We start from the raw sequence: 22,724 nt of genomic DNA, 5'->3' as shown, positions 1-22,724 counted from the left end.
ATCTGAATTATATGATTTCCGGTATTCATAAAACTATATTATGCTGGTGTGCAAAAATTAAGGACGAAGCGGTTTTTAGAACGTAAGTTTGAACAGTAGTACTAAAAATTGATAAAAATCATCCCATAGAATCCTGAAGAATAAGGGGGAGTAAACAACTTGCCGAAAAAAAACATGTAATCCACAGGAACAATAAGGTACTTGAAAAAAAGCTAAAAACATAATTATACAAATGACAGAAACGTCAATGTTACATGGGATTGACAAGAAAATTCTAACCTTTAGTAATGATCACATCTATGCAGGATTGGCATCGTCTACACATGATGAGGACCAGGTTGTTGAGAAGCTTTTGAGAAATTGCTGCCAATCCTGATGTATTGCGTCCCACACGTGTTCATGTTCAATGGCCTTAAAATCCGGGGACCTAGTCGGCCATTCCATGCGTCCAATATCTTCTCTCTCAAACAGCTCTGTGACAGCCACTGTACGAAAAGGTGTAAACATTATCGTCCATGAAGATGCATTCACAGCACCTCTAAAAAGACGCTCTTGAGGTAGAAGAACCTTGGTACAATAGCGGGTTCCAATTACTGAAGGACCTTGGAAGGCGTGCAGATCAGTACGGGTACTGTAACGAATCAAACTACATTAAATAAACAGCTCTTTTTTATAACAACTCATTCAAACACACATCAACTAAATTATATTTTAAAAAAAACCGTAAGCAAAATAAATGGAAAAACATGTAACCGGTTTGTATGAATCTTAAATACAAAACCTTTCTGATGTTCCATAAATTCTTTTGCTCTTTTATTTTGTGTAATCTTTTTAAGTGTTTTTTTGTTTCATGCTTGTGTTAGCCAGATTTTTTTTTAAAACTGAATAACTCCTCTCCCCTTTGAAGAACTTTTCCAGAGGGGAAAAAAAAACAGTTATTTATGAACTTATTTATGAACATACATCTCCAAAATTTAGGTTGAAACCAATGCATTATGATGCAATTAAAACATATCACTTTTAAAACTTAAGTTGAACTAAAGTTTCTACTAAATTATTTTTAGACTCAAGCAGTAAGCAATGGTAAACAATTCATTTGGTATTAGATATCAAATTAAAATATTCAATAAAATATTAGAATGTAAATAAATACCATAATTTAACTTCACAAGAAATATAAACAACGAAAGCACCTATTTACAAACATATAGCCATTTCTAAAGACTGAAGCTAATTAGATCTTTTTTTTTTATAAAATCAAAATGCTTTGTTTTATCTTATCCTGATTAGTTTTGAAGCCAAACAAAATAGTACTTAACAGTTTTAAACTTCACAAAATTAGATCCAACAATCTTTTTAATTATTTATATACATAACTTAAAAATATTATTTAGAAACACAATCACTTTTCTCTACAATTAAATTCGTTTAACACCAATGTTTTTCAATTTTCAAGTACAATAGTTTTGGGTAGACTATATTTGAGGGTGCCCCTTGATTCTCGCCAAGTTGTGATCGCGGTCGATCGCTAAGCTGGGCGATGTTGAAACCCAATCGTGATTCTGATTGGTTAAGAATTTAGCGTTATTTTTAAATGTTCAACGGCATGTAATTTCAGAGGTCCGTTAGTTCTACTTTAGATACCGGCTGGTAAGGTTACTTTTGAATCTGGTCAATAAGATCGAAGGCAGTCATAAAAAGAGATTTAAGAAAAAAATGTCACCTCTAGTCCGGTATTATAGACGCCATTTTCGATTCGTATTTCGTCGAATTTATGTGGCAATGGAGATACACAGATTCTAGTCATGATAAATTTAGATAATATCCAACTGTTATTACATAATTCTGTGCACCTAAATCTGAGAATATTTAAGCTTAATGAAGAAGTGAGTTGTTTTTTTCCTTTTCTTTCTGCGACTACTCCATTAATTTTTGCTTCGATTCAAAATCCTTTTCATTGGATTTATTAATTTTGCTTACATTGGGTTCATTGCAAGCTTTATCCGATGTTTTGTTGAAATTTTTCAATATTTTACTGAAAAATCATTATGTTTTGGCAGTCATTCCTGTTACCACGGTGTTCCGCTCAAATAGGAATGGCGCTAAACATAAGATCCCAATTTCGCCAAGGGACACCCTCAAGTATATTTTTACCCTTTTGCACTTATACTTGTATTCTTTGATTCTATGATGAAAATTACATTTTGGTTCTTAATGTTTTCAGGTTAACCTTTATTCGTAAGAGTTTTAATTTTCCTCGAAATCTTTTCTGATTCAGTTTCAATCGTGTATGGATAGATTAATCATCAATCATACTATTTCGTGACTCTTTTAGATTTACTCTTTGCATAACACCAATTCTATCAAAGTATTCTTTTAGTTTTTTTTTTTTTTGAGTTGATGTTTCGCAGTCAGGTCATTTTCTTGTCTCTGCCAAATTGGTTTTTATCATGAAAGAGGTTTACTTGTTTAGCATTGACTGTCGGTTTCTTTCTTCTGTTCATTCCTACACGACAAATGAATCACTTGCTGAGTTAAAAAATTAATTTACATCTTAAAGTGGGCATAAATTTCGAGACCAATTTAAAACGATTAGTTCTTATTGACTGAAATGAGATGGTTTCACACAAATTAGTTTTTTTCTTCCCATATTGGGGAATCAATATACTTTCAAGCAGCTTAACGCAGAGGTGACAAATGCATGAATTATGAATGACATGCGAAAGTAATAAAGCTAAAAGCGAATAAATACTAATACAGAAATTTAAAAAAAGTTTTCAAAATATTTCTTCCTTTTTTTCAATCGAGGAATATGTGTTAGTTTCCTATTGCTCTTATTTAATAATCTAATTGAACCAATATCATTTATCACGGACAGATGGACATTTTGAAAGAATTTAACTGCCAACGATTTCAAATTCATCACCGTATATTTGAGAAATGGCCATAATTTTCTTTTACTTACGAAATGGCCATATTTAGGCAAACGAAAATATTTGGTGAGCTAATAATTTTCTACAATAGGCTAACATTTTGGAGACAAAGTTCAAACTTTTGGTTTTTAGATTATGAATCAACCGAAACCTCAGTTTCACTACTTTTTGACGAGTGTCATAACGATGCTCCAAAATTTGTTAACGTTTGAATCAAAATTCTAGCTAAATTCTAGCTAGTAAAATAATCAGAAATTCGATAACTTGATTTGGTCATTTTTTTAACGTTCGAAAAAACAGAAAGTTTTGATAGATTAACGATAGCCTATAATGATCTAACCTTGTGAGGGTTGTTGAAATTATCATTGTCATCACTGTATACATTAGACTCTTCTTTATCAATATCACTGTAAACTTTAGGAAATAATTTTCGATATTGTGTTCGAGTGTATACTATAAATATAGACGTATACTACAAATATAGACCAACAGATACTAAACACTTACTTTTCAAACTTAATTTCAAGGAGATAACTCAATGAAACGGAACGGCTCAAATGATGCTTCTCAAATAAATTATTCCAGTAAATTATTTATTTATCACATTTAATTCAAAAAAAATCTTGGATTCAGTAGCATAACTTACTTTAAACATTTAAACTTTTAGAACACCAAGAGCAATCGTTGCCATGAGAACATAAAATGAACTAAAGCAAGTCATTTGAACTTACGTAAAAAATAAGTATTGTTTATGCGAACCTAGAAAAAAGGTAGCAATTTTTAACATTCATTTTCATTCCTTATTTTAGAATTGCTTTTTGGCGAGTTTTTTCTTTTTGTTGCTGTACGCATAAATATTTGATGCTGAATTTAACGAAAACTCATTTTGTATAAATTGTTAATAGGAGTTATTAAATGTGTTTATTCATCAAGTTATTCATTTTGCTTCAATCCTACGCCTAAATTTCGACTACGAGAATCCTTCTAAGAGACGTTTTTAGATAGTTGTTTCGTAGACGTCTCCTAAGGTCCACCGCATATTTTATCCATATTACGTCTATCATAGTTATCCATCAGACGTCTGTGCTTAAGCCATTTTAGGTTATACATTTATAAGTTATTTGAAAATAACTAGTAGTAAAAATTCTTTAAATATTGTTTCAACAATAATTTGTTGTTGTTGCTGAGCTAACGAAAATAGCAAGTGAGTTAAGCTAATTCCTTCGTTCGATTACTGATTCAGTTTTAACAGTTATAATAGTATTTAAATGTAAGGAATAACTATGAAAAATTAGGAAAAAATAACCACAACGATAATTTTGTTGCAATAGGTTGTCTATCGCAAGTTAAATTTTTCTACTATAAACCAGCGTTTGGAGGTAAAATTTAATCTTTTAGTTATCGTTAAAAAAGTAAAGCTAGTTTCAGTCATAATCTATTTTTTTTGGCATGTTGAAAACCATTTCACAAAACAGTCTGATGACTGGAGACAAAATTATAACTTGTCAAAAATTCTGCAGATCTTACTTTGGCTACAATTTTAGTTTGAGCAATGAGCTAACGAAAATATTTTTGTGAGAGAAAGGCAGCTAACGATTAATATGGGTTACGCTTTGTTTCGGATTTTGTAAATGTAAAAAAAATTCATACCACATTTTTTTTGTTGAAGCTTGCTACCTACAATGGATAAAATTATGCATTAAGACAATAAGTCGCGCTGATTCAGGGGATAGAGGGCTTTTCCTCCCAAAAGGGTGACCTTGGCTCAAATTCCACAGGTGGCTGATCGTTAAGAATTCTACTCCTGGCTTTTACTGACGACTGTGGTGACGTAAAATATCCTTGTTGGTAGATGGGTTCGAACTCCCTTGTACTTAGTGTGAGAGGCTTTCGGGGTTTTTCTTTTCATGCTTCGCATTTCTTGTATTCTACTCCATAAGAAAAATCCTTCACGAAGGCTAGTTTATGTCAATACTCTTGATCAAAGTGTTCCCCCTGTCTTCTGGGATGTTTTCAAAGTTACAAGGCTAGGCAGTTGGACATTGGTAGACATTAACTCAAAAATAGATCGGCTGTCTGATGCCGGTTATAAAACAAAAGGAATCGGTAAACGCATTGAGAAAAAATCAAAATTATGCTTTCCTGGAGAAAACTTACTTTAAACTTCTTGCTAAAGCTTTTTTTTATGGGTGCGCTGACGAAAACTTTCGGCGGATCAATGTATGAGATTAATATTACATGACCTAACAGTTCGAAACAAAATCAGATTAAAAAAATAAGCTTAATCAGCTATAAAAGCTGTTATGGTTTCAAAAATGCATGTAAGCAGGTTAGAAGCGAGCATTTCTGCTATAGACAAAATTGTTCTTGGCTGAGGGGGGATGGAGGTTAATGGTTAGTTATTTCGTAGACCAATGGCACGATAGTGGCAATTTAGTCAGCATTCAACACAGATCGCCATTTCCGCAGACGATCGAATGGAAATCGACCTGAATCTGTATGGGTTTCATGAAGCAGCCCACACACAGTTTTTCCCAAAGATAGTTCAGTTCCTGACCCACTGAGACATCGGGACTCTTTTCTTATTGTGGTAAAAAAAAAATAAGCTAGCTGGATGATAAAAAGTTTTAAGGGCTGTTATAACTTACGATATTCTCATATAATCTAGGAATTTGTGGTCAAATGTTAAACTTCACTTCAAAAAGTTGCAGAATTTTTAAAACTTAACAAAACGCTGTTTTGCAGTAATTATTTGGCATAAGATTATATATATATATATATATATATATATATATATATATATATATATATATATATATATATATATATATATATATATATATATATATATATATATATATATTTAGCATACGAAATTACGAAATTTAGCATACGCTTAGCATACGAAACTTTTTCCTGGCATAACGTTTAACTAACTATCTAAAATTCGATGGAAAAATCTACAGATTATCTGGAACTTAAAATATCGTCCGCACAAATTACCTTGTTTGAACTCACTCCTGGAAAACATTTAGTTTGCGTCTTTGAACATCAAAAACCGATAAATGCATAAAAAGTTATTCAGAGTGGTTCGATTTTTTTGCACCACGTACTTGATATTTATAATTTAATAAAAACTTAAATTATTCATATATTTTTAAAAACCAAGTTCAATTAAAATTTAAACTTCTACAGCTTGAAGACATGAAAGTATCTATTAAATCTTCATACAACTTGCAGTGGGTAAAATAGTGATTGCTTCTGTCACATTATCTGTTATAACATAATATTTTAACATGTATTATTACAAACTGCAGCATTAGATATCATTAAGTATTATATTATAAAAAAAATAATTTGTAGTTTTTACTGAACAGCATTCAATAAATTTAATTTAAATGCAAGGCACAATACGTTTATACACACAGGTTTATTTATTCATTTATTTATAAGCGTCGTTGAATCGCCAACCCAAGACTGATAATGTTCAACTCCGTAGCCTTGTTATTTTGTACCCAATCCAGACGACAAGGGCACTCCTGGATCAAGTATTGGGAGAAATTTGTCTTCCTGGGTGACTAATTTGATGGAACTAAACCGCATTTGCGTTATTAAGAGAAGAGAATCACGAAAACCCTCCACGGTTAATCTGACTGCAAGGGGACCCTAACCCATGATCCTACTACCTCTGAGGATATTTTACGTCAGCACATAGGTCGATGCAAGAAGGATGCGAAATTAATATCGACCAGCAATCGGGATTTCACCTCATTGAATCACCTCATTGGAAGGCAAACGCTCTATGCCCTGAACTATCACGGCTCCACACACATTGGTTTAGAAAAATAAGATAAAAATAAAATTAAAACTATCCAATTAAAGTCAGCTTTTTTTTTAAATAAAAGATTGCTTCCTAAAGAAAATCCTCTTGGACTTTTTTAGAAAAGGTCAACTTTTATAGCTACCCTACTAACTAATGCTTAAAATGGACAAGCATTTCGAAACCACTATTTGTGGTGGAAGAAAAGGTTTACTGCCTTTGGGTTTATCATTTGATGGCAAAATTCAAATTTGTCATTTTAAGAACAAAATCTTTAACAGTTTGCTCTTGTTATGTTATATTATTTTGTGGGCAAGATAAAAATTTTAGTCAGGTTGATCTGTAAACTAATAATTTGCTTTTGATAATACGGATTATAGCAATTACTAATGAAGTATAACTGCCTATTTTGGTTCATTTTTTAATCATTAAATAAAGCAGCGATTGTAAAAAATATTAATTGCGATATTCATCCAAAAAAAAAATTAAGCTTTCTTATGAAATTTTTTTTTAAAATACTGAAGCGCTCAACGCTGTTGTTTAAATTGTATTGCAAAGAAAATTTCGAAAAAAATCAAAATAGCGATTAAAATAACAGCTAGTGTTTTTACTATTTTTCTAAATTTATACAATGTCAAAATAAAGAGTGGACATCCTGAATAACGTATGATCTAATGGTCGGATATTTTTTTCTGGATTCTAAGGACTCAATCTTAACAGTTTACGTCTTAGCCTATAACATTTAATTATCGGAAGATAATTATGGCTAAAAAATAATATCTGATAAATATTTATTATTTTATTGAGTAATAACCGAAAAAAACTTGATTTCTGAGGTATAAAAAAAAACCTTACATAATTTTAAAGTATCTAATTTTAGATAATCAATAAACTAATTTGATAACTTTAATTTATCAAATTTCAATACAAAAATCGAACAAAATCGTTCGAATAGTTTTTGAGAAATCAAATTTTGAATATACGATTCAAGATATAACATTAAGAAAAAGAGATTTTGAAGAGTATTTCGGTGACTAAATCTAAAACCAATATGAAAGTTTGATGATGCATTTCTTGCTAAACTTTCTAGAAAAATAACAGCGATAAAGCTGGAAATCTATTAAGTTATGAATGAAGCAAAAATAAATTCTTCTTAGCCTAACTAATTAACAGAGCCATTGGCATGTAATAAACACTAAATTACTTAATATTTTCACAAGAAATTTCAATGCATATAGAACGAAAAATTTGAAATTTCAACATTAATTGCTGTTATCATTAAGATAATTTCAACAGCAAAATAATGAACAACGACACTATTTAATTGCATTTATTTTTGATTTACCAATGCCCATATTTAAAATTGATTTGTCATAAAGGCTTGATGGAGTGCAATTTTTGAACCTAATCCAAACATTAAAATCCCAACATGCATGGAGTAATTCCAAGGATAAATAAAAATATTTTCAGAAGAGATTGCAATTAGCATCAAATTATTTTAAAAATTATGTAATAGTATTTTTAATTTCAGAAAATACTTATATTTGTATTATATTAAATTTTCAAACACAATTTTAAGAAATCTATTTTAACAAAAAATAAAAAAAAAATGTTTTCAAATCTACTAAACCAAAGGTTTTTTCAGTACGAAGTTTTTTTCATATTTTTTCAACTTAATAGTAAAAAATTAACAAAAATTATAATACTTTTAACTGAATATGGCATGCGCAATTGTAAAAATTGTTTTACTGTTGTATTAATATTTTAAGAAACGTATAGTTGTAACAAATTTTAACATATCTGACGGATGTAAACAAATCGGGTAACACTCAATGCATTTATATAAATGTTTAGAAAAAGATTACGTAGTCATTCTTACTTTTCAGGATAAAATAAAAATCCAAATTTTTCTTTTTTAAATTTTCAAACTGTAACGATATTAACTACATGCATCTTTAAACATACATCTCACATCTGTTTTTATTTTCCAGAAAAGAATGGGGTCTTAAATTGTTTGATGGCTTTAAAATAGTTGTCAAACAATAGACGTCTCCTTAGTATTTATTATAAGGATTCCTCATCTTGGCCCTCTGTGGATGTATTTTTTCTTTGTTCTCACCAATTTACAAAGGTGAGTCGTGGGGGCTCTGGGGATAAAGTGTTGGGCTCGAACCCTAGCGATGGCTGATCAATACGAATTTCGCATCCGTCTCGCATCGATCACAGTGCCGACGTAAAATATCCTCAGTGGTAGATGGATCATGGATTAGACCCTTGCCGACAGTCTAACCGTGGGAGGTTTTCGTGTTTTCCTCTCTATGAAACGAAAATGTGGGTTAGTTAAATCAAAAAATACTTCACGAAGGCAAATTTCTCCCAATACTTGATCCAGCAATTCCCTTGTCTTCTGGATTGAGTTCAAAATGACAAGGCTACGGAGTTGAACATTAGTAGTCGTAAATCCCTAAAGTTGGGTCGAATGTCCAACGACGGTTATAAAATAAAATTTACAAAGGGGTAGGAGTTAAATCAATTCTACAGATTCGGAAAAAGCTTTTTCAAAGAGATTTTCACAACTGATCAAATGGTAGTTATTTAAGCATATCCCTTGTTGTTTGATGGGCATTGGACAGGGGGACATTTAATGACCAGCGTGTAAAAATACGTACTTTTTACTTTTGTTAAGAGTAAGAAAATTGCCAAGCATGCATAAAAGCGAAAAAATTTCTTGATGGTATTTTCCCACTAACTATTTGGATAAAAAAAAGCTCTTTTTAAGTTAAGGAAAATGAAAAAGATTGTGAACATCAAAATTCAAGTTTATTGGAATCAAAGTTTAAGAAAATATTCCTCGTGTTCTGAAATCTGTTGTTTTGAGCGGAGAAAGAAAGCTAACAAAAAGAACTAGCAAAGTTATTAAGGGTTTTATATAGTATAAATAGTATTACTGTAACTAGAAAAAAAAAACTAAAAGTGTTTTTGAATCTTAATTGAGAAGTTAAAATTGATTTTTTTATGGAAACAGGTTTAGATCTTAAAATTTATGGAACATGAGAATAAAATTCTTACCTGAATTATGGAGTATCACATTATCAGAAAAGAAGGCCGCAACTTGTTCTGTAAAAATTGCAAATAAAATAATGTATAAATTTGTTAATAGGCATTTCAAACCATAAAATTCAATAAAAAAATTCATTAAAAAATTAATGATACTTATATTTTACAAAATGTAAGTGTGCACGGTGCAAAAGATCATAAGAGCAGGGAAAAACGAGACAGTAACTTATAGTTTGTCTATATAAAGAACTCCCCTTAGGACAAAGTCTAAAACCGTCTACTGTTATGGAAATCAGAAAACAGCAGAAATAATTAATCACAAGAGGGTACTTTTATTAACGTCAATGTTTCATTAAATTTGGTAATAAGCACTGCCGATATTATGGTAATTGGTGTAGTTTTAATAGGTAGCAAAAATACTAATGGTACAGTGTATTTTATTAGTCTATTTGGTACCTATTAAAACTGCATCAATTCTGCGCAGTTTTATAATAGATATTGTTATTATAGATTTGTATTACTAATGTGAATTATTTTTATACCCTCCAAAGGCTCAATTTTAAGAACTGATTGGATGGAAATTATAAGTAAATCAAACAAGCAATTTATTTCTCATTATTAGTCGTAAGTAAATTATACTTTCACAAGCTTTTAACTAATGTACTTTATTATACATGCATATACCTATAAATTAATTATATGTTTTGTACTCAAATAATCATCTCATTTTCAAGAAAGTTGAATCTCAGTGAAAATAAATTTTAATTTAGAAAATTTTATGTTTGATTGTCTGCATTTTTAACATTTTAAGACAGTAGTTTAAAAAAAATCTTAGTAAAATTTAATGAAAGTTGTTGAAAAATTCACTGAAAATTTGAAAAAAGTTCAGAGGGAATGTATTGTCTCCGATTCTATAACATAATTTAATAATATATATTAATTATTCAATTGTTAGCATTAATTAGTTAGCTCTTGAGTTCACCCTTTTGAGCTGTTAAGACCGACACTTATTAGTTTTCATAAATCCGATCATTAGAACAAAAGCTATGCAGAGTTATCTCACTTTCTCTCTCTTTTTTTTAAGTGGTCCATTTGAGCTGCTAAATTTGAATGAAATCAGAATGGGATGTTATTCATGCAAATTCATTGTTTCTACAGCAAAATTTATTCTTTTAGTTGCATTTGTTTTTGCTATTATTGTATGAAAGGTTAATACTTTACGAACTTGATATCAAAACAGTTTAAAAAGATGGTACAATCGTGTCGATTTATTTATTTTTACAAATGATTTTTTTTAAATAATAATTTAATAATAATTTAAATAATAATTTTGTTTCTTTTTGGTAATTTAGTATATTTAATGTCACATTCATCATGATGCACTTTTTTTGGATCTTGGTCCAATAGATGCGACTTTTTATATAGTAATTTTGCCAAACGTATTTCATTTTTTGTTTTAATATTTATTTTCAGCCAGATTCTTCAGAAAAAAAGAGCCAGAATGCTAATTTTTATCGAGATGATTTATAGAATACCTACTTCTCTTATTTACTAAGGAAACATGATATATACTTATTACTAAATTATATGAATAATTGATAAATTAAGTTATTAATTAATATCAGAAATTAATATTCAATTTTATTAATCAATTAACAGAATAAGATAAATCTATTTTATTAATATGAAGAGATTGAGTCGAAGAAAAATAGAACTATAGTCATGAATATTAAAAAAAATTCTTTAAATCTGAAACAAGTCTTATAGTTGGAGGTTTTAAGGCAATTGTTTCGCTTTCAAATTTCAAACTTCTTCAGACTAAACTTTCAAACTTACTCAAGTGGAAATTGGAATTTAGTTAATTTTTATATCTGAATGACAAAACTACCCATCGAATGTTTGGGGGCTATTTCTATATCATGACGCCCGGTGGCTGAGTGGAGCCACAGGTCCTTGGTTCGATCCTTGGGCCGGGCAAGGTTGACTAAGCCTTTCATCCCTTCAGTAGGATCGATGAATGAGTACCATGGGAACTAAACACTGGGGGTTTTGCGCTCGGCTGACCCCCTAACCGGAACATCTGCTCCTGCACTCCAGAGCCCAAGGTCAAGAAAACTAAGATGGGCACAGTAGGCCTTGGCCCTCTATGGGCTGCCGCGCCACTGAGTTCAGTTATTTCTATATCATCAGTCCAGAATCTTATTTTCAATCAAGATTAATAATAATGTTCTTTGTAGTCTTGGAAGTAAAGGAAATGTCTTTTAGCTGTCACCGACGTTTGTGATGCTGTAGTGTGTCTACCAATACATAAATACAATTCTAATATCACTAGTATGTAAGATATGCTAACTCGCTTCAATGTTGGGGTACCTTTTCATCATGGAGCTAGGAGTAGATGGAGGAGACACTAGCAGAAATTCGTGAAGTCGAAAGCTCGGCAATGTTAACCGCGAAATTAACCGTCGGCCATCTTACATACTTCAAAACATTGACAGTTGTAGCTCGTTTATGCTTGAATTGTCGTATGTGCGGACAGTCATTATCATTTTTATTTTATTCGTTATTCGAGTAGTCTTACTTTGTCTTATTATTTTTTCTTGGACTTCTTATTATTTTAATTATATTATTTTAATTATGACTTCTTGTATTTTAAGGTTTTATGTTACTTTATAAAAATTTCAGCTGTAGTTTTATTTATTTCCGTCGAAGTTATTCATCTAAAAATTGATATTTTTTAATTAATATTTTTGATTAAATTGATATTTTTTAAAACCAGGAAGTATCCCATTGCATTCCAAATATGAAATAGATAAAAAAAATAAAATATTTGAAAAATCTAATATTATATACAAGTGATTGCATATAGTATTAGATAATAATAAAGTACTCCATGATTATATACATATTTATTCTAAGCTTTATAGCGATGTAGTTTCTGCTCAATGTTAAGGTATTGATAGTTTTTGTTCTATATCTTCATTTAATGTATTTCTTCTAAAAAAAAAAATAATAATAATTTTTATTAAATCGTAGGGTTTTCTGATCCTTAAAGGAAGTCCTTTTTTAAATCAAAGTGATTTGATTTATTTTAAATTTAGCAATAATAAATTTCCTATTTATAGAGAATATATATATATATATATATATATATATATATATATATATATATATATATATATATATATATATATATATATATATATATATATATATATATATATATATATATATATATATATATATATATATATATATATATATATATATATATATATATTTAAGGATTTGTGAAGTTAAACCTTTTTAAAGAAATTGTTTATTGCTCTCAAGGCTAAGATATTTTGAGTTAGTCACTAGAATACTGTGATAATATTTTCTCAATCTCTAATTTTTATTTGTTTTTAAGAAATATTTTGACGCAATTAAAAAGCAATGTAAGCTTAGTAAGCAATTAAAAATGTCATATTTTAAGTACTCATAAAATTTTCATAGTATAAATTATTTAGGTATATTAATATGGATTTGTATAGACTAATTTTTAGCAAGAGAAATGAACATAAATTATGTATTGCACTCTCTGAAATTCTTTTTTTAACAAGAAACATTTTTCAATATTGTGGTATTCAATTTTATTTTCTATATTGAGCTATGAGTTAGCTCCATGGATGTGACATATTCATAACCGCTCACAGCTTGTTCTTTAAATCCTAATTTTTCTTAACGTAATAAGTTTATCTTCCTTTACTAGTATAATAATTAAGTTTGAACTCTTAAGTTTGAACTTATAAAACTCTCAGGGTGGTTGAAATTTTACAATTCTTAATAAATTTAATTATATTTTTTAAGTTGTATTGATAAATACATAGCGATTGTAAAATGAAATAGAACTATTTTTGTTTTAAAAATTCTCCAAGTTAAAGTATTTTTTTTTCTAAATGTTTTTGTTGTATACCTTCATTGAAAACATTAAATGTGTTTTTCTCTACATTTAAGAATCTTTTTCTGGATTTATAAAGTTCAATGCACCCCTCTAAGGAAATTGTTAGTTGCTTTTTGTTGTATACATTAAATGTACATACCTTCATTGAAAGCATTGAACATGTTTCTCGCTCAATGTATATATATATATATTATTATAGTTTTTTTTAATGCATAATATTTTCTAATCCCTAAGCTAATTTTTTTTCTTTCAAATTTAATAATTTTGAAAACAGCTATATTCAATTTATAAACAAAATATATGTATATATTTAAGGATCTGTTTCTAGATTTTTCAATGTGTCTTTGCTCAGGTCTAAGAATTTTTTTTTTGAATAATCACTAGAATACTGTGATAATATTTTATTAATCTGTAACATATTTTTCCTTTCTTTTAATAAACATTTCGACATATGTTTTTTAAAATTGATTTACTTTGTATGCAATTAAAAATGTCCTATTTAAGTATTCATAAAACTCTCAAAGTATAAATCTTCATATGTATAGATTTATTTTTAGCAAGAGAAATTTGTATAAATTTATGTATTTCATTTTCTGAAATCATTCTTTTACAATAAACATCTTTCAATATTGTGGTATTCAATTTATTTCTATATTCAGCTTGGAGTAGGTTCCATGGATGCAACACATTCATAACTACCTAATATTTTTTTCTTGTCTTTTCTTAAAATAATTAGTTACCTGACTTTATGGACCTATGAATTAAAACTATCAGAGTAATATAAATTTTAAATTTCTAGATAATAAACTTTTTTATCTTCTTGAAATTGTTTTGAAAAGTGCATAGTGATTGTTAAATGAACTTGACCTAATATTAACTTTACCAAGAATTCCATTTGTTTTAAAAATTCTGTCAAGTTGAAATGTTTTTTCTAAAAGTTAGAAATACGAAAATTCTAACGGCTAAATAAAAAATGGAGAAAGCTTGGATGGATGGATCTCATATTTAACTTAAAAGACTAAACTTGACATTTTAAATCAAATTAAGAACCCTTCAAAACCGCCCTCCAAGCTCCGTTAAAAAGCATGGATTAACTAGAAATAGAAAGATGTATGAGCGCACAACGACGCAGCAAGTAAGATGGCGGAAAATTGTCGCGGTTGCTTCACCTTGAAAGGAGTGGGTCAATGGGAGTGTCTTCTCCACTTACTCCTAGCTCCATGCTTTTCATAGATGAATTGTCGATATGACTCTCCCCACGATGCAATTGATATTAAACAACCTTGCAAATTTTATTTTTAAAGTTTTTCTGTTTAATAAAACTTATTTTCACTTTTGTTTTACTTTAGGTCTCATGTATTTCGTTTTTGAAGATTAAGTTATAAATAATTTTGTGCTCATCTTGTAGCTCACTCGAGAATAAATTTTTTTTTTTTTGTGGCATCTGAATTTTTTTTTACTACTAGTTATATTTCTATAATGAATTTTGTTAGGTCTGAAAGTGAAAAAAACTGTAAGCAAAAATTAATTATTCACGCATCTGCCTTGTAAAATTGTTTTTGTGAATGACCTAAAAAGAATGATCCTAAAATAAAATTTTCCTTCAAGCCTGCGCAATTTTAACAAGTTTTTATATTAACTATAAAAATGTAATAATCAAACAAAGAAAAACTATTTAGTTTCAAAAGATTAATAAAGACAAAAAAAATAAAATTCAAGTTGAGATATGTTTGGCATCTTTCTATTATAAGCTACATATCGGAAATAAATGTTTTTCAAAAATGAAATTTGTTTTATCAGTTTTAGAAAAATCTATTTCAGCGTTTATAGCATTAGCAATAGAGAGAAAACAGTTGCGAAGCCACTTTTTATTGAAATCAGTAACGAACCACTTGCATTGTTTTCCATATTGCAAGACAAAACTGGAGCCAAAGTAAAATTGTTGCTAGGGTTAGGGTATTGTTTTTGGTTATTATTTTTTATTGGTGAGGCAGCTAACCAAAGATTTTGGTGCGATAATGGTTTTTTTTATTATTATTTTTTTATACAAAAATCTGGCGCTGTCGGTAAAATCTAAATACTGCAGTTTGAGAAAAATTATATGAACTTGAAATTAATTAACTTTACATAAACTTTAGATAAATTAGACTTTGTTTGGGTGAACGGGAGGACAAAATTTTTTAAAGGGCTAACAATTTGCTAAAATGGGAGACAAAGTTCTAACTGGTGTTTTTTGATCGGAATTAAGATAAAATTCGTTTTCTGGGAAAAAGAATCGCAATATTTTGTCAAGGCCATATTGTAAGAGAAGTTTAAGTTAAACGAAACGTTTTAGTGGGGTAAGGATTGCCTACTATGGATTTTGTTTAAAAGCAAAATTCAAGCCTCGGGTTTTTTTAAGTTAAAAACTTGTATTGGCCATTAATCATTTTAATTTACAAGTGGGTTTCCCTTATATAGCTTAAATTTTAAGGCAAAAATTCAAACTTTCTGGTTGTAGATCAAAAATCGTCGCTTTGAAACTAAACCGTGGTAACTCAAAAGAGCAAGTTTTTCAGGAGAGTGATTTCAAACTTTCCGCGCTAATGCTAATCGCGGGAATGCGATGACGATTTACTGCTCTCTAAATTAACTTTATGGAACTATAAAGATAACAGTTTTTCTAAAAGGGTGACTTTTTTTTACACAAAATGACCCAAAAATCTCATTTTTTGACTTTTTTGAGTTACAACTGTTTAGTTTCAAAGCGACGAAATGATCTAAAACGTTTCTTCGTAAATACTATAATAGACTAAAAATATTTTTCTGGGGGTAATGGTTTGTTTAGTGATTTTCTATAATGCTATTAGGTTAAAAAAAATAACAAAACTTATTACACTTGATGACTTTGGAGAAGCTAATGATAATTTTTTTGATAGGATAACGATTTACAATGAGTACGCTAACGGCAAAATTACTTTAGATTAAGCGACGATGTTTGGAGGGCGGACGTGATCTAAATGCTTCTTACAATGCGTTAAATTTTAAGACAAAATTCAATTTTATATTTGCCCACTTTACAATTTAGGCTGAATTTGCTTTTTACCGAAAATTGTTTGGAGGGATAACGGCTTCCTACAATAAACTATAATTTCAGGCAGACAATGGTGCTGGTGAAATGGCTTATGGTGTTTCAGATAATAACTTAACTATATCTTAATTTGAGCCGTGGTAGTTCAGGGGATAGAGCCTTCAAATGAGGTGAACGGGGTTTGTTTCCCAGCGAAGGCCAGTCGATACGGATTCCGCACCTGGCTCGCACCGACCGCAGTGCTAACATAAAATATCCTCAGTGGTAGACCGATCATGGGTTAGAGTCTCCTTGCCATCAGTCTACCGTGAGAGGTTTTCAAAAAGTCCTTCTGGAAGGCAAATTTCTCCCAATACGTTACACAGGAGTTCCCTTGTCTTCTGGATTAGGTTCAAATTTACAAGGTTATGGAGTTGAACATTAGCTGTCGTAAACCCAAGAAAGTGGATCGGCTGTTCAACGACCGTTATAAAATTATAAAATATTTCTTAATTTGATAACTGTTTTTGGATGGAAGGCTTAACATTTATCTACAAGAAATTAATGTTAAATTGCAAAATTCAAACTATTTTTTTTAACCCAGTTAGGACCTCTTTTTGCTGTAGTTTTTTAAATTTTTGATCGACGGCTTAGTGGAAATTTTGACGAAATAACACAAAATAGTAATTTCTCACAATAAGCTAAGAGTTATGAAGAATTTTGGTTCAAAAATTAGCTTAATCAATCATAAACTGCTTTGGCTAAAAAACACTTTTGGGTAGGTTAAAATAAAACATTCCTGCAACAATAGAACAGTGGCTCATAGATATCAAAGATCTACAATTTCATGACCAATGCAATGATGTTCAGCATTTACTTTACTTTCTGGGCAAGTTCGCAAAAAATAATTTGGAGTTGGTGTGCTTCGAGTAAACATCTAAGCCAATCCATCCCAACATTATCACAGTGAGACTTTTTTAAAAATCTTTTTGTTTTAAAGAGAAATTTTTTTAAGTTGGCTGGCTAATGAAAGTTTTTGATGCCAAACAGAGGCTTACGATATACTGTTAGGGTTCAACTGAGTTGTTAAATTTGAATCTTCTAAAATCGTGAATTTTTACTTAACAAGAAAGTTAACAAGACTGCTTTCGTCATTATTTTCAGTTGGATTAATGTTTTTTTTAACTATTTATAGGTGGAGTGGGTAACAAAGTTTTAGTTGACAAATGTCTGGTAATTATTTCCCACAATGGGCCAAATTTTGAACTCAAAGTCCGATTTCTTTTTATTTTATATCTTAACCGTCGTTAAACAGCAGTACGAATTTTCAGTTTACGGCAACCAATGTTCAACTCCGTAGCCTTGTAATTTTGAGCACAATCCAGAAGACAAGGGAACTATTGGAAGAAATTCCCTTTCATGGATGACATTTTAATGGAACTAACTCTCATTTGCGTTACGTGGAGGGAAAAACCATGAAGACCTCCCACGGTTAGCCTGGCGACGAAGGGGACTCTAACCCATGATCCGTCTATCACTGAGGATATTTTAAGTCAGCACTGTGGACGGTGCGAGGCGGGTGTGGAATTCAAATTAACCAGCCTTCACCGGGATTCGAACCCAGTTCACCTTATAGAGGGGCGAGTGCTCAATCCCCTGAGCCACCACGGCTCAAGTCCAACTTCTTGTTCAATTCCATAGACAGCAAGTAGCTAAACTTGTTAAATAACTTGTGAAATAAACATATTTAGCGTTCAGGACGCAAATATAAATAACACAAATGCCATTAGAAGGTATTAAGTGGGACAGGCAACACCCGTTAGCAGTACTACGTTGAACAATGATTAACAAAGTTAAGAAAGGGAGATTTTTTATTTATTTATTATAAATCATTTTAGTTTAAGAATATGTTTCACCTACTGTCACAGTAACACTTTGTGAAATGTTAACAATTTACTCTTTTATTTAAATCTTATCTTTTAATTTTTTAATCCTTTATTTCTTTTTTATTTATGGAATTTATTTCACACGAAATTTCCCTAGTGATTTTCTTAAATTAGGGTTTTGTCTTCTCGATTTAAATGCAAATAATTTTTTTAAATATCCTGTTTGGCAAAACTTCACTTTTCTTATTATAAAGAATATTAACTTTCTGTTCTCTCCTCTTCGCTGGTCATCGCGGTTATTATACTTCCTGTGGGGAGAGATGCCCCTCTACACCCGCCTTTATTTTTTCTTCATTTATTTTTTCAGGGGGGCTTAATCAATTTGATTCGTCTGATTTTCAAACTCTTCGCTCTTTAAATTTAGTAGTCTCTCGCTTTTTTGGATCAATACCAATTAACGAATTTTTTTAAAAGATTTAACACTTTAGGTCCGAATCGAGAGAAATTTTTTTTACATCCTTTTTCTTTGCTTTTAAGTTTAATAAAATCCTCGAATCGTACATTTCTGTTAATTGAATATCTACTTTTTAAAACTTTAATTTTCTTTAACATTAAAGACCTTTTCAAATTTAAGCATTCCTTCTGCATTTATCTTAATGATCATCATTTAAATTTGTCTTTTTCTTGTATCTTATTCCGATGCGCGACACTTTATGTTAAATTCTCTTGTCCCCCATTTCTAATTCAAGGCTTTTTTTTGTTAAAATTGTGTCAAAAGATACGTTTTACTGGTAAAATTGTGAATTTGTTCTAAATACATGTTGTGCTAAACTAAAAGAATGTGGGAATACACCATTTTATTTGTGTTCATTTTTGTGATGGCTTTTCATTTTTTTTTTATTTCTGTATGCGGTGAGTAATTTGATTGTTGATTGGTTGTTATTTTGAGTAATGTTATTGATTTGAGTACAGGTTTTACTTCACTTTGGAAGCATCTCACCTTGTAAAATACTAAGCTTGTGTCTGACTATAGCACGTCATTGTCTTATTTATTTATGATCATGATTAATTTTAGTTTTTACCTTATTTCAAATTTGGTGATACCAATTTATCCAAACCTCACACTTTGTGACCTATTGGGTTATCCAACGACATCATTGTACCACTTTTACTTAATGATCACGTTCATCGTCATCATAAATGGCTCGACAGCCCAAGGCGGGTCTTGGCCTTCTGAAGAAGTTTTTTCCATGCTAAGCTTTTTCCTGCAACCGAATTTCCAGTCCTTAGTTTTTAAGACCAAAAGGTCTTTTTTTAAGCCATCTGTCCATTTCAAATTCGGCCTGCCTTTTTCTCGTGATCCAACAGGTCTGGCATTGAAGTTTCTATTTTTGGTACGATTTTCATCCATTTTGAAATAGTGGCCTGCCCATTTTATTCGTCGCTTAATAAAGTCAGTAATATCAGGCTCATTATATGAGTGATAAGGCTCTAGATTTGTCCTTCTAAGGTTTTTTAAATTCCTCCAAAAATACTTCTCAAGTCCTTTCTCTCAAAGGTACCCAACATAACCTCCTTTGTACAAGATATGGTCCAGGTTTCAGAAGCATATGCTAAAATTTACCTTAAAAGAGATTTATATCATAAAACTATCGTTTTTCTACGATTTACATTTTTTAAATTTATTTTCGAATTCCATTAAAACAACTATTGGCATATTGTTATATGATCACGTTCCCCTTAATTTAATTAATCTTGATCCTATTTCCGGCCTTAATTCGTTTGTGTGTTACATACTTATAAAACTCACTATTGCCTATTTTTAACTCAATGACTATATCCAAATGCAAGTACAAATTCCAAGATATAAATATTATTACAGTATCAAAAAAAATATGTAAAAAGGAAATCGGTGTTCAATCTAAGTCAAATGGTCAAACTTGAGTCATTTCTTTTCACTGCAAATTTTATTTCAGTTGATTTTTGAGAATAAAATGAAGTTCATTCAAAGATTTTCCCACTAAAGTAAAAATTAAAACTTGTGGGTTTTTTGACAAAAAATTAGTTTAATTGTTTTTGGAATTATTTTTTAACGGGTAATGCTAACAAAACAATTTCGATGGGTATTAGATTTCCTGCAATTTGTTTGATTTGGAACCAATGTCACTATCAACTATAACTTTTTTTAAGGGTAGTGCAATTATTTCCTACAATGGACAAATACTTGGAAACAAATTAAAACTTGTGGTTTCTAGGTTAATATTAACATGCGCCAGCCAATTTTTTTTTAAAAATTAATTAGAACTTTTGGGTGTGTTATTGATTTCCCACGATGGGTAAACATTTGAAGAAGGCTAATGTACGTTCAAACTTTTATTTCTTAGTCAAATATTAGCTAAGATATGGCTTTGCATGTCTCTTTTGGTAGGTTACCTGATTTAGCAAAACGTCTACTGAGAAATAACATTTTGAGGTCAAATTCGATATTGTGGTTACTAGCTCAAAAATTAATTAAAACTTGTTTTGGCTATTTTTATGAAGTCCGGTTTGTAGTTCATACAATAGGTCAAACCAATTTTGGCCAAAAACTACATTTGAGCAAGTGATTTAACAATGCGAATATTTTGATTCCAGGAATTCTGGGAACTGCAAAGGGTTACGTTTAAAGAAAAAATTCAAATTTGAAGATTTAAGGACAATGTATTTAGAGTGTATTTTGCCCTGCTATGATGTTTGGGTGGATGGACTAACAAAAATTCAATTCGGACTAGAATTTACTAATATTTTTCTACAATGGGTTACCGATTGGAGATAAAACTGAGCCTGTTTTTATGTTAAAATGTAGTTATAACCTATCAATCCAAAAACTTTTTGAAAATGGGTTAATCTTATGGTGGTGACTTTCTCCTACGAAGGACTTAACCAGGCATTGTAAATGGCAAAATTCATATTTGTGATTTCTTTTGTCAAAAAAAAGAGCCGACACTTGTTTATTAAAGCAATATATAACTTGTAAACTTTCCACTATTTTTTCTGAAATTAGCTGTAACTTGTTTAGGACATTTTGTTCTATAAAAATGGGCAAATAAAAATTTCTGATGGACTAAGGAGGGCTAGCAATTTCCTACATTCATTGCTGTCAGTTAAAACATATTTCATAACTTCGGTTGTGTTCATGAAAATGTATGTTTTTTTTAGTAATTAGTATACGCTTTTCAGTAATTTAATGCGAGGTTTTTAAAATATTAATTCGATTATCTTTAAATAATTTAGATATAAAATTTCATAGATTATATCACTCCAGAAAATGACATAAAAAAAACTGTGTTATACAACATTAAAGAGTATTGAAGCAATAGTTTCATTGAAAATGTGGGTTGCAATTTGCAACACGCAAAAATTTGAATGAAACAAGGGTTAAAATCTTACCAGAACTAGGTCGCTCTACATTATACAATTTACTCACTAACTTCCCTTCCAAAAACTAAGGGTCACAACTTTTCCTGCAAAAATTACGAAGAAAACATTAAGCAATGTTTAAATAAGCCTTTCAAATCACAAAATTAAATTTAAAAAAATTATATTCAAAACACTTTTAATAAAAAAAAACAAATATATGCATGGTGCAAAAGAAAGAGAAACAAGTGAGTAACATAGAAGAGGTGGCTTAAGTTTTTAATGCATTCTTATAACACTTGCTTGATTATTTCATAAAGATGTATATTGAACAATAAAAATGAATTAAGAATTATTATGCAAAAGAATTGGTTTATCTTTCCCTCACAATGCATGCATGTGATTTACCATTAAACAGATATAGACAAGCTGACTTACAGGATTGGGAGGATTTTCCTTTTATGTAAATTTCCAGCTGTCTCTTGTTTATTAAATCAAAAATTCGCTGTAACCGAGGAAAATTTTCAGTTAGCTCACGATTTTTTTCGATGGGTTAATGGAGGATTCCCAAAAGGTGCCCCGTCAATGGATCGACCTCTACAGATGTCCGTGAAAAGAAGTACCAACACTTAGAACTTTTAAT

At 30.1% G+C, this 22,724-nt stretch overlaps 1 protein-coding gene and 1 long non-coding RNA gene across 2 annotated transcripts in view; one reads left to right on the top strand and one right to left on the bottom strand.

The window, feature by feature from the left end:
- LOC147816190 (calcium-dependent secretion activator 1-like) overlaps positions 1 to 22,724 on the top strand; it is a 278,097-nt gene that overhangs the window by 121,463 nt on the left and 133,910 nt on the right. The gene's annotated exons all lie outside the window — the stretch shown is intronic.
- On the bottom strand, positions 281 to 22,188 carry LOC147816191 (uncharacterized). Its single transcript, XR_015431862.1, has 3 exons — positions 22,115 to 22,188; positions 9,823 to 9,870; positions 281 to 631 (listed from the first exon to the last, which is right to left on the bottom strand). It is a non-coding gene; the product is annotated as an uncharacterized LOC147816191 (long non-coding RNA).

The sequence above is a fragment of the Parasteatoda tepidariorum genome, chromosome 2 (genome assembly GCF_982258835.1).
Source record: "Parasteatoda tepidariorum strain Cologne lab strain chromosome 2, Ptep-v5.0, whole genome shotgun sequence".
Lineage (NCBI taxonomy): Eukaryota > Metazoa > Arthropoda > Arachnida > Araneae > Theridiidae > Parasteatoda > Parasteatoda tepidariorum.
This window is presented reverse-complemented; position numbering and strand designations above follow the sequence as displayed.